Genomic DNA, 13,319 nt, shown 5'->3' on the forward strand with positions numbered 1-13,319 from the left:
TTGGAAAAGGTAAAGAAGCAAGCTGTACAACACTGGGATTGTGTCCGCACCTTCCCAACTATTAGAAAACAGTACTTTTGCACTCTCCTGACTTTTCCAATCACATGAACATTCGATTGGAAGCTGTTTTGGACAACTTTTCTTTTCTTCCTGCCAAAGACTTGGCAGACATCCGTGCAACGTCTAGAACACGATGGGAGATGTTTTCTGTGCTGGCACAGTTTTTCCGAGCCAGACATAGTGGGAAAGCTTTTTGCTGAGATGTAGATGAGAAGAGGCGCTAAAGACGAAGGTAGGATGCTGTCCGGAGCTAAGAGCCGCTCCCGGGCGTCTTTCAGCAGAAGCCGCGCTAAGGAGAGCACTGTGAGCGGCACAATCGTCTTTGCGCGAAGAAGCCGCTTCTTCGGCTCCGGGAGCCGGAGAGAGCGGCAGCTTCGGAAAGGTGAAGAAGCAAGCTGTACAACACTGGGATTGTGTGCGCACCTTGCCAACTATTAGAAAACAGTACCTTTGCACTCTCCTGACTTTTCCAATCACATGAACATTCGATTGGAAGCTGTTTTGGACAACTTTGCTTTTCTTCCTGCCAAACACTTGGCAGACATCTCTGCAACTTCTAGAACACGATGGGAGATGTTTTCTGTGCTGGCACAGTTTTTCCTAGCCAGACATAGTGGAAAAGCTTTTTGCTGAGATGTAGATGAGAAGAGGCGCTAAAGACGAAGGTAGGATGCTGTCCGGAGCTAAGAGCCGCTCCCGGGCGTCTTTCGGCAGAAGCCGCGCTAAGGAGAGCACTGTGAGCGGCACAATCGTCTTTGCGCGAAGAAGCCGCTTCTTCGGCTCCGGGAGCCGGAGAGAGCGGCAGCTTCGGAAAGGTGAAGAAGCAAGCTGTACAACACTGGGATTGTGTGCGCACCTTGCCAACTGATACAAAACAGTACTTTGGCACTCTCATGACTTTTCCAGTCACATGAACATTCGATTGGAAGCTGTTTTGGACAACTTTTCTTTTCTTCCTGCCAAACACTTGGCAGACATCCGTGCAACGTCTAGAACACGATGGGAGATGTTTTCTGTGCTGGCACAGTTTTTCCTAGCCAGACATAGTGGAAAAGCTTTTTGCTGAGATGTAGATGAGAAGAGGTGCTAAAGACGAAGGTAGGATGCTGTCCGGAGCTAAGAGCCGCTCCCGGGCGTCTTTCGGCAGAAGCCGCGCTAAGGAGAGCACTGAGAGCGGCACAATCGTCTTTGCGCAAAGAAGCCGCTTCTTCGGCTCCGGGAGCCGGGGAGAGCGGCAGCTTCGGAAAGGTGAAGAAGCAAGCTGTACAACACTGGGATTGTGTGCGCACCTTGCCAACTGATAGAAAACAGTACTTTGGCACTCTCATGACTTTTCCAATCACATGAACATTCGATTGGAAGCTGTTTTGGACAACTTTTCTTCCTGCCAAACATTTGGCAGACATCTCTGCAACTTCTAGAACACGATGGGAGATGTTTTCTGTGCTGGCACAGTTTTTCCTAGCCAGACATAGTGGAAAAGCTTTTTGCCGAGATGTAGATGAGAAGAGGCGCTAAAGACGAAGGTAGGATGCTGTCCGGAGCTAAGAGCCGCTCCCGGGCGTCTTTCGGCAGAAGCCGCGCTAAGGAGAGCACTGAGAGCGGCACAATCGTCTTTGCGCGAAGAAGCCGCATCTTCGGCTCCGGGAGCCGGAGAGAGCGGCAACTTGGAAAAGGTAAAGAAGCAAGCTGTACAACACTGGGATTGTGTGCGCACCTTGCCAACTGATACAAAACAGTACTTTTGCACTCTCCTGACTTTTCCAATCACATGAACATTCGATTGGAAGCTGTTTTGGACAACTTTTCTTTTCTTCCTGCCAAACACTTGGCAGACATCCGTGCAACGTCTAGAACACGATGGGAGATGTTTTCTGTGCTGGCACAGTTTTTCTGAGCCAGACATAGTGGAAAAGCTTTTTGCTGAGATGTAGATGAGAAGAGGTGCTAAAGATGAAGGTAGGATGCTGTCCGGAGCTAAGAGCCGCTCCCGGGCGTCTTTCGGCAGAAGCCGCGCTAAGGAGAGCACTGTGAGCGGCACAATCGTCTTTGCGCGAAGAAGCCGCTTCTTCGGCTCCGGGAGCCCGAGAGAGCGGCAACTTGGAAAAGGTAAAGAAGCAAGCTGTACAACACTGGGATTGTGTGCGCACCTTGCCAACTGATACAAAACAGTACTTTTGCACTCTCCTGACTTTTCCAGTCACATGAACATTCGATTGAAAGCTCTTTTGGACAACTTTTCTTTTCTTCCTGCCAAACACTTGGCAGACATCCGTGCAACGTCTAGAACACGATGGGAGACGTTTTCTGTGCTGGCACAGTTTTTCCTAGCCAGACATAGTGGAAAAGCTTTTTGCTGAGATGTAGATGAGAAGAGGCGCTAAAGACGAAGGTAGGATGCTGTCCGGAGCTAAGAGCCGCTCCCGGGCGTCTTTCAGCAGAAGCCGCGCTAAGGAGAGCACTGTGAGCGGCACAATCGTCTTTGCGCAAAGAAGCCGCTTCTTCGGCTCCGGGAGCCGGAGAGAGCGGCAGCTTCGGAAAGGTGAAGAAGCAAGCTGTACAACACTGGGATCGTGTGCGCACCTTGCCAACTATTAGAAAACAGTACCTTTGCACTCTCCTGACTTTTCCAATCACATGAACATTCGATTGGAAGCTGTTTTGGACAACTTTGCTTTTCTTCCTGCCAAACACTTGGCAGACATCTCTGCAACTTCTAGAACACGATGGGAGATGTTTTCTGTGCTGGCACAGTTTTTCCTAGCCAGACATAGTGGAAAAGCTTTTTGCTGAGATGTAGATGAGAAGAGGCGCTAAAGACGAAGGTAGGATGCTGTCCGGAGCTAAGAGCCGCTCCCGGGCGTCTTTCGGCAGAAGCCGCGCTAAGGAGAGCACTGTGAGCGGCACAATCGTCTTTGCGCGAAGAAGCCGCTTCTTCGGCTCCGGGAGCCGGAGAGAGCGGCAACTTGGAAAAGGTAAAGAAGCAAGCTGTACAACACTGGGATTGTGTGCACACCTTGCCAACTGATACAAAACAGTACTTTTGCACTCTCCTGACTTTTCCAGTCACATGAACATTCGATTGAAAGCTGTTTTGGACAACTTCTCTTTTCTTCCTGCCAAACACTTGGCAGACATCCGTGCAACGTCTAGAACACGATGGGAGATGTTTTCTGTGCTGGCACAGTTTTTCCTAGCCAGACATAGTGGAAAAGCTTTTTGCTGAGATGTAGATGAGAAGAGGTGCTAAAGACGAAGGTAGGATGCTGTCCGGAGCTAAGAGCCGCTCCCGGGCGTCTTTCGGCAGAAGCCGCGCTAAGGAGAGCACTGAGAGCGGCACAATCGTCTTTGCGCAAAGAAGCCGCTTCTTCGGCTCCGGGAGCCGGGGAGAGCGGCAGCTTCGGAAAGGTGAAGAAGCAAGCTGTACAACACTGGGATTGTGTGCGCACCTTGCCAACTGATAGAAAACAGTACTTTGGCACTCTCATGACTTTTCCAATCACATGAACATTCGATTGGAAGCTGTTTTGGACAACTTTTCTTCCTGCCAAACACTTGGCAGACATCTCTGCAACTTCTAGAACACGATGGGAGATGTTTTCTGTGCTGGCACAGTTTTTCCTAGCCAGACATAGTGGAAAAGCTTTTTGCCGAGATGTAGATGAGAAGAGGCGCTAAAGACGAAGGTAGGATGCTGTCCGGAGCTAAGAGCCGCTCCCGGGCGTCTTTCGGCAGAAGCCGCGCTAAGGAGAGCACTGTGAGCGGCACAATCGTCTTTGCGCGAAGAAGCCGCATCTTCGGCTCCGGGAGCCGGAGAGAGCGGCAACTTGGAAAAGGTAAAGAAGCAAGCTGTACAACACTGGGATTGTGTGCGCACCTTGCCAACTGATACAAAACAGTACTTTTGCACTCTCCTGACTTTTCCAATCACATGAACATTCGATTGGAAGCTGTTTTGGACAACTTTTCTTTTCTTCCTGCCAAACACTTGGCAGACATCCGTGCAACGTCTAGAACACGATGGGAGATGTTTTCTGTGCTGGCACAGTTTTTCCGAGCCAGACATAGTGGAAAAGCTTTTTGCTGAGATGTAGATGAGAAGAGGTGCTAAAGATGAAGGTAGGATGCTGTCCAGAGCTAAGAGCCGCTCCCGGGCGTCTTTCGGCAGAAGCCGCGCTAAGGAGAGCACTGTGAGCGGCACAATCGTCTTTGCGCGAAGAAGCCGCTTCTTCGGCTCCGGGAGCCCGAGAGAGCGGCAACTTGGAAAAGGTAAAGAAGCAAGCTGTACAACACTGGGATTGTGTGCGCACCTTGCCAACTGATACAAAACAGTACTTTTGCACTCTCCTGACTTTTCCAGTCACATGAACATTCGATTGGAAGCTGTTTTGGACAACTTTTCTTTTCTTCCTGCCAAACACTTGGCAGACATCTCTGCAACTTCTAGAACATGATGGGAGATGTTTTCTGTGCTGGCACATTTTTTCCTAGCCAGACATAGTGGAAAAGCTTTTTGCCGAGATGTAGGGGAGAAGAGGCGCTAAAGACGAAGGTAGGATGCTGTCCGGAGCTAAGAGCCGCTCCCGGGTGTCTTTCGGCAGAAGCCGCGCTAAGGTGAGCACTGTGAGCGGCACAATCGTCTTTGCGCGAAGAAGCCGCTTCTTCAGCTCCGGGAGCCGGAGAGAGCGGCAGCTTCGTAAAGGTGAAGAAGCAAGCTGTACAACACTGGGATTGTGTGCGCACCTTGCCAACTGATAGAAAACAGTACTTTGGCACTCTCATGACTTTTCCAATCACATGAACATTCGATTGGAAGCAGTTTTGGACAACTTTTCTTTTCTTCCTGCCAAACACTTGGCAGACATCCGTGCAACGTCTAGAACACGATGGGAGATGTTTTCTGTGCTGGCACAGTTTTTCCTAGCCAGACATAGTGGAAAAGCTTTTTGCTGAGATGTAGATGAGAAGAGGCGCTAAAGACGAAGGTAGGATGCTGTCCGGAGCTAAGAGCCGCTCCCGAGCGTCTTTCGGCAGAAGCCGCGCTAAGGAGAGTACTGTGAGCGGCACAATCGTCTTTGCGCGAAGAAGCCACTTCTTCGGCTTTGGGAGCTGGAGAGAGCGGCAGCTTCGGAAAGGTGAAGAAGCAAGCTGTACAACACTGGGATTGTGTGCGCACCTTGCCAACTGATAGAAAACAGTGCCTTTGCACTCTCCTTACTTTTCCAATCACATGAACATTCGATTGGAAGCTGTTTTGGACAACTTTTCTTTTCTTCCTGCCAAACACTTGGCAGACATCCGTGCAACGTGTAGAACAAGATGGGAGATGTTTTCTGTGCTGGCACAGTTTTTCCTAGCCAGACATAGTGGAAAAGCTTTTTGCCGAGATGTAGATGAGAAGAGGCGCTAAAGACGAAGGTAGGATGCTGTCCGGAGCTAAGAGCCGCTCCCGGGCGTCTTTCGGCAGAAGCCGCGCTAAGGAGAGCACTGAGAGCGGCACAATCGTCTTTGCGCGAAGAAGCCGCATCTTCGGCTCCGGGAGCCGGAGAGAGCGGCAACTTGGAAAAGGTAAAGAAGCAAGCTGTACAACACTGGGATTGTGTGCGCACATTGCCAACTGATAGAAAACAGTACCTTTGCACTCTCCTGACTTTTCCAATCACATGAACATTTAATTGGAAGCTGTTTTGGACAACTTTTCTTTTCTTCCTGTCAAACACTTGGCAGACATCCGTGCAATGTCTAGAACACGATGGGAGATGTTTCCTGTGCTGGCACAGTTTTTCCTAGCCAGACATAGTGGAAAAGCTTTTTGCCGAGATGTAGATGAGAAGAGGTGCTAAAGACGAAGGTAGGATGCTGTCCGGAGCTAAGAGCCGCTCCCGGGCGTCTTTCGGCAGAAGCCGCGCTTAGGAGAGCACTGTGAGCGGCACAATCGTCTTTGCGCGAAGAAGCCGCTTCTTCGGCTTTGGGAGCTGGAGAGAGCGGCAGCTTCGGAAAGGTGAAGAAGCAAGCTGTACAACACTGGGATTGTGTGCGCACCTTGCCAACTGATAGAAAACAGTGCCTTTGCACTCTCCTTACTTTTCCAATCACATGAACATTCGATTGGAAGCTGTTTTGGACAACTTTTCTTTTCTTCCTGCCAAACACTTGGCAGACATCCGTGCAACGTCTAGAACACGATGGGAGATGTTTTCTGTGCTGGCACAGTTTTTCCGAGCCAGACATAGTGGAAAAGCTTTTTGCTGAGATGTAGATGAGAAGAGGTGCTAAAGATGAAGGTAGGATGCTGTCCGGAGCTAAGAGCCGCTCCCGGGCGTCTTTCGGCAGAAGCCGCGCTAAGGAGAGCACTGTGAGCGGCACAATCGTCTTTGCGCGAAGAAGCCGCTTCTTCGGCTCCGGGAGCCGGAGAGAGCGGCAACTTGGAAAAGGTAAAGAAGCAAGCTGTACAACACTGGGATTGTGTGCGCACCTTGCCAACTGATACAAAACAGTACTTTTGCACTCTCCTGACTTTTCCAGTCACATGAACATTCGATTGAAAGCTCTTTTGGACAACTTTTCTTTTCTTCCTGCCAAACACTTGGCAGACATCCGTGCAACGTCTAGAACACGATGGGATACGTTTTCTGTGCTGGCACAGTTTTTCCTAGCCAGACATAGTGGAAAAGCTTTTTGCTGAGATGTAGATGAGAAGAGGCGCTAAAGACGAAGGTAGGATGCTGTCCGGAGCTAAGAGCCGCTCCCGGGCGTCTTTCAGCAGAAGCCGCGCTAAGGAGAGCACTGTGAGCGGCACAATCGTCTTTGCGCAAAGAAGCCGCTTCTTCGGCTCCGGGAGCCGGAGAGAGCGGCAGCTTCGGAAAGGTGAAGAAGCAAGCTGTACAACACTGGGATCGTGTGCGCACCTTGCCAACTATTAGAAAACAGTACCTTTGCACTCTCCTGACTTTTCCAATCACATGAACATTCGATTGGAAGCTGTTTTGGACAACTTTGCTTTTCTTCCTGCCAAACACTTGGCAGACATCTCTGCAACTTCTAGAACACGATGGGAGATGTTTTCTGTGCTGGCACAGTTTTTCCTAGCCAGACATAGTGGAAAAGCTTTTTGCTGAGATGTAGATGAGAAGAGGCGCTAAAGACGAAGGTAGGATGCTGTCCGGAGCTAAGAGCCGCTCCCGGGCGTCTTTCGGCAGAAGCCGCGCTAAGGAGAGCACTGTGAGCGGCACAATCGTCTTTGCGCGAAGAAGCCGCTTCTTCGGCTCCGGGAGCCGGAGAGAGCGGCAACTTGGAAAAGGTAAAGAAGCAAGCTGTACAACACTGGGATTGTGTGCACACCTTGCCAACTGATACCAAATAGTACTTTGGCACTCTCCTGACTTTTCCAGTCACATGAACATTCGATTGAAAGCTGTTTTGGACAACTTTTCTTTTCTTCCTGCCAAACACTTGGCAGACAGCCGTGCAACGTCTAGAACATGATGGGAGATGTTTTCTGTGCTGGCACAGTTTCTCCTAGCCAGACATAGTGGAAAAGCTTTTTGCTGAGATGTAGATGAGAAGAGGCGCTAAAGACGAAGGTAGGATGCTGTCCGGAGCTAAGAGCCGCTCCCGGGCGTCTTTCGGCAGAAGCCGCGCTAAGGAGAGCACTGAGAGCGGCACAATCGTCTTTGCGCAAAGAAGCCGCTTCTTCGGCTCCGGGAGCCGGAGAGAGCGGCAGCTTCGGAAAGGTGAAGAAGCAAGCTGTACAACACTGGGATTGTGTGCGCACCTTGCCAACTATTAGAAAACAGTACCTTTGCACTCTCCTGACTTTTCCAATCACATGAACATTCGATTGGAAGCTGTTTTGGACAACTTTGCTTTTCTTCCTGCCAAACCCTTGGCAGACATCTCTGCAACTTCTAGAACACGATGGGAGATGTTTTCTGTGCTGGCACAGTTTTTCCTAGCCAGACATAGTGGAAAAGCTTTTTGCTGAGATGTAGATGAGAAGAGGCGCTAAAGACGAAGGTAGGATGCTGTCCGGAACTAAGAGCCGCTCCCGGGCGTCTTTCGGCAGAAGCCGCGCTAAGGAGAGCACTGTGAGCGGCACAATCGTCTTTGCGCGAAGAAGCCGCTTCTTCGGCTCCGGGAGCCGGAGAGAGCGGCAGCTTCGGAAAGGTGAAGAAGCAAGCTGTACAACACTGGGATTGTGTGCGCACCTATCCAACTGATACAAAACAGTACTTTTGCACTCTCCTGACTTTTCCAGTCACATGAACATTCGATTGGAAGCTGTTTTGGACAACTTTTCTTTTCTTCCTGCCAAACACTTGGCAGACATCCGTGCAACGTCTAGAACACGATGGGAGATGTTTTCTGTGCTGGCACAGTTTTTCCTAGCCAGACATAGTGGAAAAGCTTTTTGCTGAGATGTAGATGAGAAGAGGTGCTAAAGACGAAGGTAGGATGCTGTCCGGAGCTAAGAGCCGCTCCCGGGCGTCTTTCGGCAGAAGCCGCGCTAAGGAGAGCACTGAGAGCGGCACAATCGTCTTTGCGCGAAGAAGCCGCTTCTTCGGCTCCGGGAGCCCGAGAGAGCGGCAACTTGGAAAAGGTAAAGAAGCAAGCTGTACAACACTGGGATTGTGTGCGCACCTTGCCAACTGATACAAAACAGTACTTTTGCACTCTCCTGACTTTTCCAGTCACATGAACATTCGATTGGAAGCTGTTTTGGACAACTTTTCTTTTCTTCCTGCCAAACACTTGGCAGACATCTCTGCAACTTCTAGAACATGATGGGAGATGTTTTCTGTGCTGGCACATTTTTTCCTAGCCAGACATAGTGGAAAAGCTTTTTGCCGAGATGTAGGGGAGAAGAGGCGCTAAAGACGAAGGTAGGATGCTGTCCGGAGCTAAGAGCCGCTCCCGGGTGTCTTTCGGCAGAAGCCGCGCTAAGGAGAGCACTGTGAGCGGCACAATCGTCTTTGCGCGAAGAAGCCGCTTCTTCAGCTCCGGGAGCCGGAGAGAGCGGCAGCTTCGTAAAGGTGAAGAAGCAAGCTGTACAACACTGGGATTGTGTGCGCACCTTGCCAACTGATAGAAAACAGTACTTTGGCACTCTCATGACTTTTCCAATCACATGAACATTCGATTGGAAGCAGTTTTGGACAACTTTTCTTTTCTTCCTGCCAAACACTTGGCAGACATCCGTGCAACGTCTAGAACACGATGGGAGATGTTTTCTGTGCTGGCACAGTTTTTCCTAGCCAGACATAGTGGAAAAGCTTTTTGCTGAGATGTAGATGAGAAGAGGCGCTAAAGACGAAGGTAGGATGCTGTCCGGAGCTAAGAGCCGCTCCCGAGCGTCTTTCGGCAGAAGCCGCGCTAAGGAGAGTACTGTGAGCGGCACAATCGTCTTTGCGCGAAGAAGCCGCTTCTTCGGCTTTGGGAGCTGGAGAGAGCGGCAGCTTCGGAAAGGTGAAGAAGCAAGCTGTACAACACTGGGATTGTGTGCGCACCTTGCCAACTGATAGAAAACAGTGCCTTTGCACTCTCCTGACTTTTCCAATCACATGAACATTCGATTGGAAGCTGTTTTGGACAACTTTTCTTTTCTTCCTGCCAAACACTTGGCAGACATCCGTGCAACGTGTAGAACAAGATGGGAGATGTTTTCTGTGCTGGCACAGTTTTTCCTAGCCAGACATAGTGGAAAAGCTTTTTGCCGAGATGTAGATGAGAAGAGGCGCTAAAGACGAAGGTAGGATGCTGTCCGGAGCTAAGAGCCGCTCCCGGGCGTCTTTCGGCAGAAGCCGCGCTAAGGAGAGCACTGAGAGCGGCACAATCGTCTTTGCGCGAAGAAGCCGCATCTTCGGCTCCGGGAGCCGGAGAGAGCGGCAACTTGGAAAAGGTAAAGAAGCAAGCTGTACAACACTGGGATTGTGTGCGCACATTGCCAACTGATAGAAAACAGTGCCTTTGCACTCTCCTGACTTTTCCAATCACATGAACATTTAATTGGAAGCTGTTTTGGACAACTTTTCTTTTCTTCCTGTCAAACACTTGGCAGACATCCGTGCAACGTCTAGAACACGATGGGAGATGTTTCCTGTGCTGGCACAGTTTTTCCTAGCCAGACATAGTGGAAAAGCTTTTTGCCGAGATGTAGATGAGAAGAGGCGCTAAAGACGAAGGTAGGATGCTGTCCGGAGCTAAGAGCCGCTCCCGGGCGTCTTTCGGCAGAAGCCGCGCTTAGGAGAGCACTGTGAGCGGCACAATCGTCTTTGCGCGAAGAAGCCGCTTCTTCGGCTTTGGGAGCTGGAGAGAGCGGCAGCTTCGGAAAGGTGAAGAAGCAAGCTGTACAACACTGGGATTGTGTGCGCACCTTGCCAACTGATAGAAAACAGTGCCTTTGCACTCTCCTTACTTTTCCAATCACATGAACATTCGATTGGAAGCTGTTTTGGACAACTTTTCTTTTCTTCCTGCCAAACACTTGGCAGACATCCGTGCAACGTCCAGAACACGATGGGAGATGTTTTCTGTGCTGGCACAGTTTTTCCTAGCCAGACATAGTGGAAAAGCTTTTTGCTGAGATGTAGATGAGAAGAGGCTCTAAAGACGAAGGTAGGATGCTGTCCGGAGCTAAGAGCCGCTCCCGAGCGTCTTTCGGCAGAAGCCGCGCTAAGGAGAATACGGTGAGCGGCACAATCGTCTTTGCGCGAAGAAGCCGCTTCTTCGGCTTTGGGAGCTGGAGAGAGCGGCAGCTTCGGAAAGGTGAAGAAGCAAGCTGTACAACACTGGGATTGTGTGCGCACCTTGCCAACTGATAGCAAACAGTGTCTTTGCACTCTCCTTACTTTTCCAATCACATGAACATTCGATTGGAAGCTGTTTTGGACAACTTTTCTTTTCTTCCTGCCAAACACTTGGCAGACATCCGTGCAACGTGTAGAACAAGATGGGAGATGTTTTCTGTGCTGGCACAGTTTTTCCTAGCCAGACATAGTGGAAAAGCTTTTTGCCGAGATGTAGATGAGAAGAGGCGCTAAAGACGAAGGTAGGATGCTGTCCGGAGCTAAGAGCCGCTCCCGGGCGTCTTTCTGCAGAAGCCGCGCTAAGGAGAGCACTGAGAGCGGCACAATCGTCTTTGCGCGAAGAAGCCGCATCTTCGGCTCCGGGAGCCGGAGAGAGCGGCAACTTGGAAAAGGTAAAGAAGCAAGCTGTACAACACTGGGATTGTGTGCGCACATTGCCAACTGATAGAAAACAGTACCTTTGCACTCTCCTGACTTTTCCAATCACATGAACATTTAATTGGAAGCTGTTTTGGACAACTTTTCTTTTCTTCCTGTCAAACACTTGGCAGACATCCGTGCAACGTCTAGAACACGATGGGAGATGTTTCCTGTGCTGGCACAGTTTTTCCTAGCCAGACATAGTGTAAAAGCTTTTTGCCGAGATGTAGATGAGAAGAGGCGCTAAAGACGAAGGTAGGATGCTGTCCGGAGCTAAGAGCCGCTCCCGGGCGTCTTTCGGCAGAAGCCGCGCTTAGGAGAGCACTGTGAGCGGCACAATCGTCTTTGCGCGAAGAAGCCGCTTCTTCGGCTCCGGGAGCCGGAGAGAGCGGTAACTTGGAAAAGGTAAAGAAGCAAGCTGTACAACACTGGGATTGTGTGCGCACTTTGCCAACTATTTGAAAACAGTACTTTTGCACTCTCCTGACTTTTCCAATCACATGAACATTCGATTGGAAGCTGTTTTGGACAACTTTTCTTTTCTTCCTGCCAAACACTTGGCAGACATCCGTGCAACGTCTAGAACACGATGGGAGATGTTTTCTGTGCTGGCACAGTTTTTCCGAGCCAGACATAGTGGAAAAGCTTTTTGCTGAGATGTAGATGAAAAGAGGCGCTAAAGACGAAGGTAGGATGCTGTCCGGAGCTAAGAGCCGCTCCCGGGCGTCTTTCAGCAGAAGCCGCGCTAAGGAGAGCACTGTGAGCGGCACAATAGTCTTTGCGCAAAGAAGCCGCTTCTTCGGCTCTGGGAGCCGGAGAGAGCGGCAGCTTCGGAAAGGTGAAGAAGCAAGCTGTACAACACTGGGATTGTGTGCGCACCTTGCCAACTATTAGAAAACAGTACTTTTGCACTCTCCTGACTTTTCCAATCACATGAACATTCGATTGGAAGCTGTTTTGGACAACTTTGCTTTTCTTCCTGCCAAACACTTGGCAGACATCTCTGCAACTTCTAGAACACGATGGGAGATGTTTTCTGTGCTGGCACAGTTTTTCCTAGCCAGACATAGTGGAAAAGCTTTTTGCTGAGATGTAGATGAGAAGAGGCGCTAAAGACGAAGGTAGGATGCTGTCCGGAGCTAAGAGCCGCTCCGGGGCGTCTTTCGGCAGAAGCCGCACTAAAGAGAGCACTGTAAGCGGCACAATCGTCTTTGCGCGAAGAAGCCGCTTCTTCGGCTCCGGGAGCCGGAGAGAGCGGCAACTTGGAAAAGGTAAAGAAGCAAGCTGTACAACACTGGGATTGTGTGTGCACCTTGCCAACTGATACAAAACAGTACTTTTGCACTCTCCTGACTTTTCCAGTCACATGAACATTCGATTGGAAGCTGTTTTGGACAACTTTTCTTTTCTTCCTGCCAAACACTTGGCAGACATCCGTGCAACGTCTAGAACACGATGGGAGATGTTTTCTGTGCTGGCACAGTTTTTCCTAGCCAGACATAGTGGAAAAGCTTTTTGCTGAGATGTAGATGAGAAGAGGCGCTAAAGACGAAGGTAGGATGCTGTCCGGAGCTAAGAGCCGCTCCCGGGCGTCTTTTGGCAGAAGCCGCGCTTAGGAGAGCACTGTGAGCGGCACAATCGTCTTTGCGCGAAGAAGCCGCTTCTTCGGCTCCGGGAGCCGGAGAGAGCGGCAACTTGGAAAAGGTAAAGAAGCAAGCTGTACAACACTGGGATTGTGTGCGCACTTTGCCAACTATTTGAAAACAGTACTTTTGCACTCTCCTGACTTTTCCAATCACATGAACATTCGATTGGAAGCTGTTTTGGACAACTTTTCTTTTCTTCCTGCCAAACACTTGGCAGACATCCGTGCAACGTCTAGAACACGATGGGAGATGTTTTCTGTGCTGGCACAGTTTTTCCGAGCCAGACATAGTGGAAAGCTTTTTGCTGAGATGTAGATGAGAAGAGGCGCTAAAGACGAAGGTAGGATGCTGTCCGGAGCTAAGAGCCGCTCCCGGGCGTCTTTCGGCA

Source organism: Melospiza georgiana, chromosome W (assembly GCF_028018845.1).
Source record: "Melospiza georgiana isolate bMelGeo1 chromosome W, bMelGeo1.pri, whole genome shotgun sequence".
Taxonomy (NCBI): Eukaryota; Metazoa; Chordata; class Aves; order Passeriformes; family Passerellidae; genus Melospiza; species Melospiza georgiana.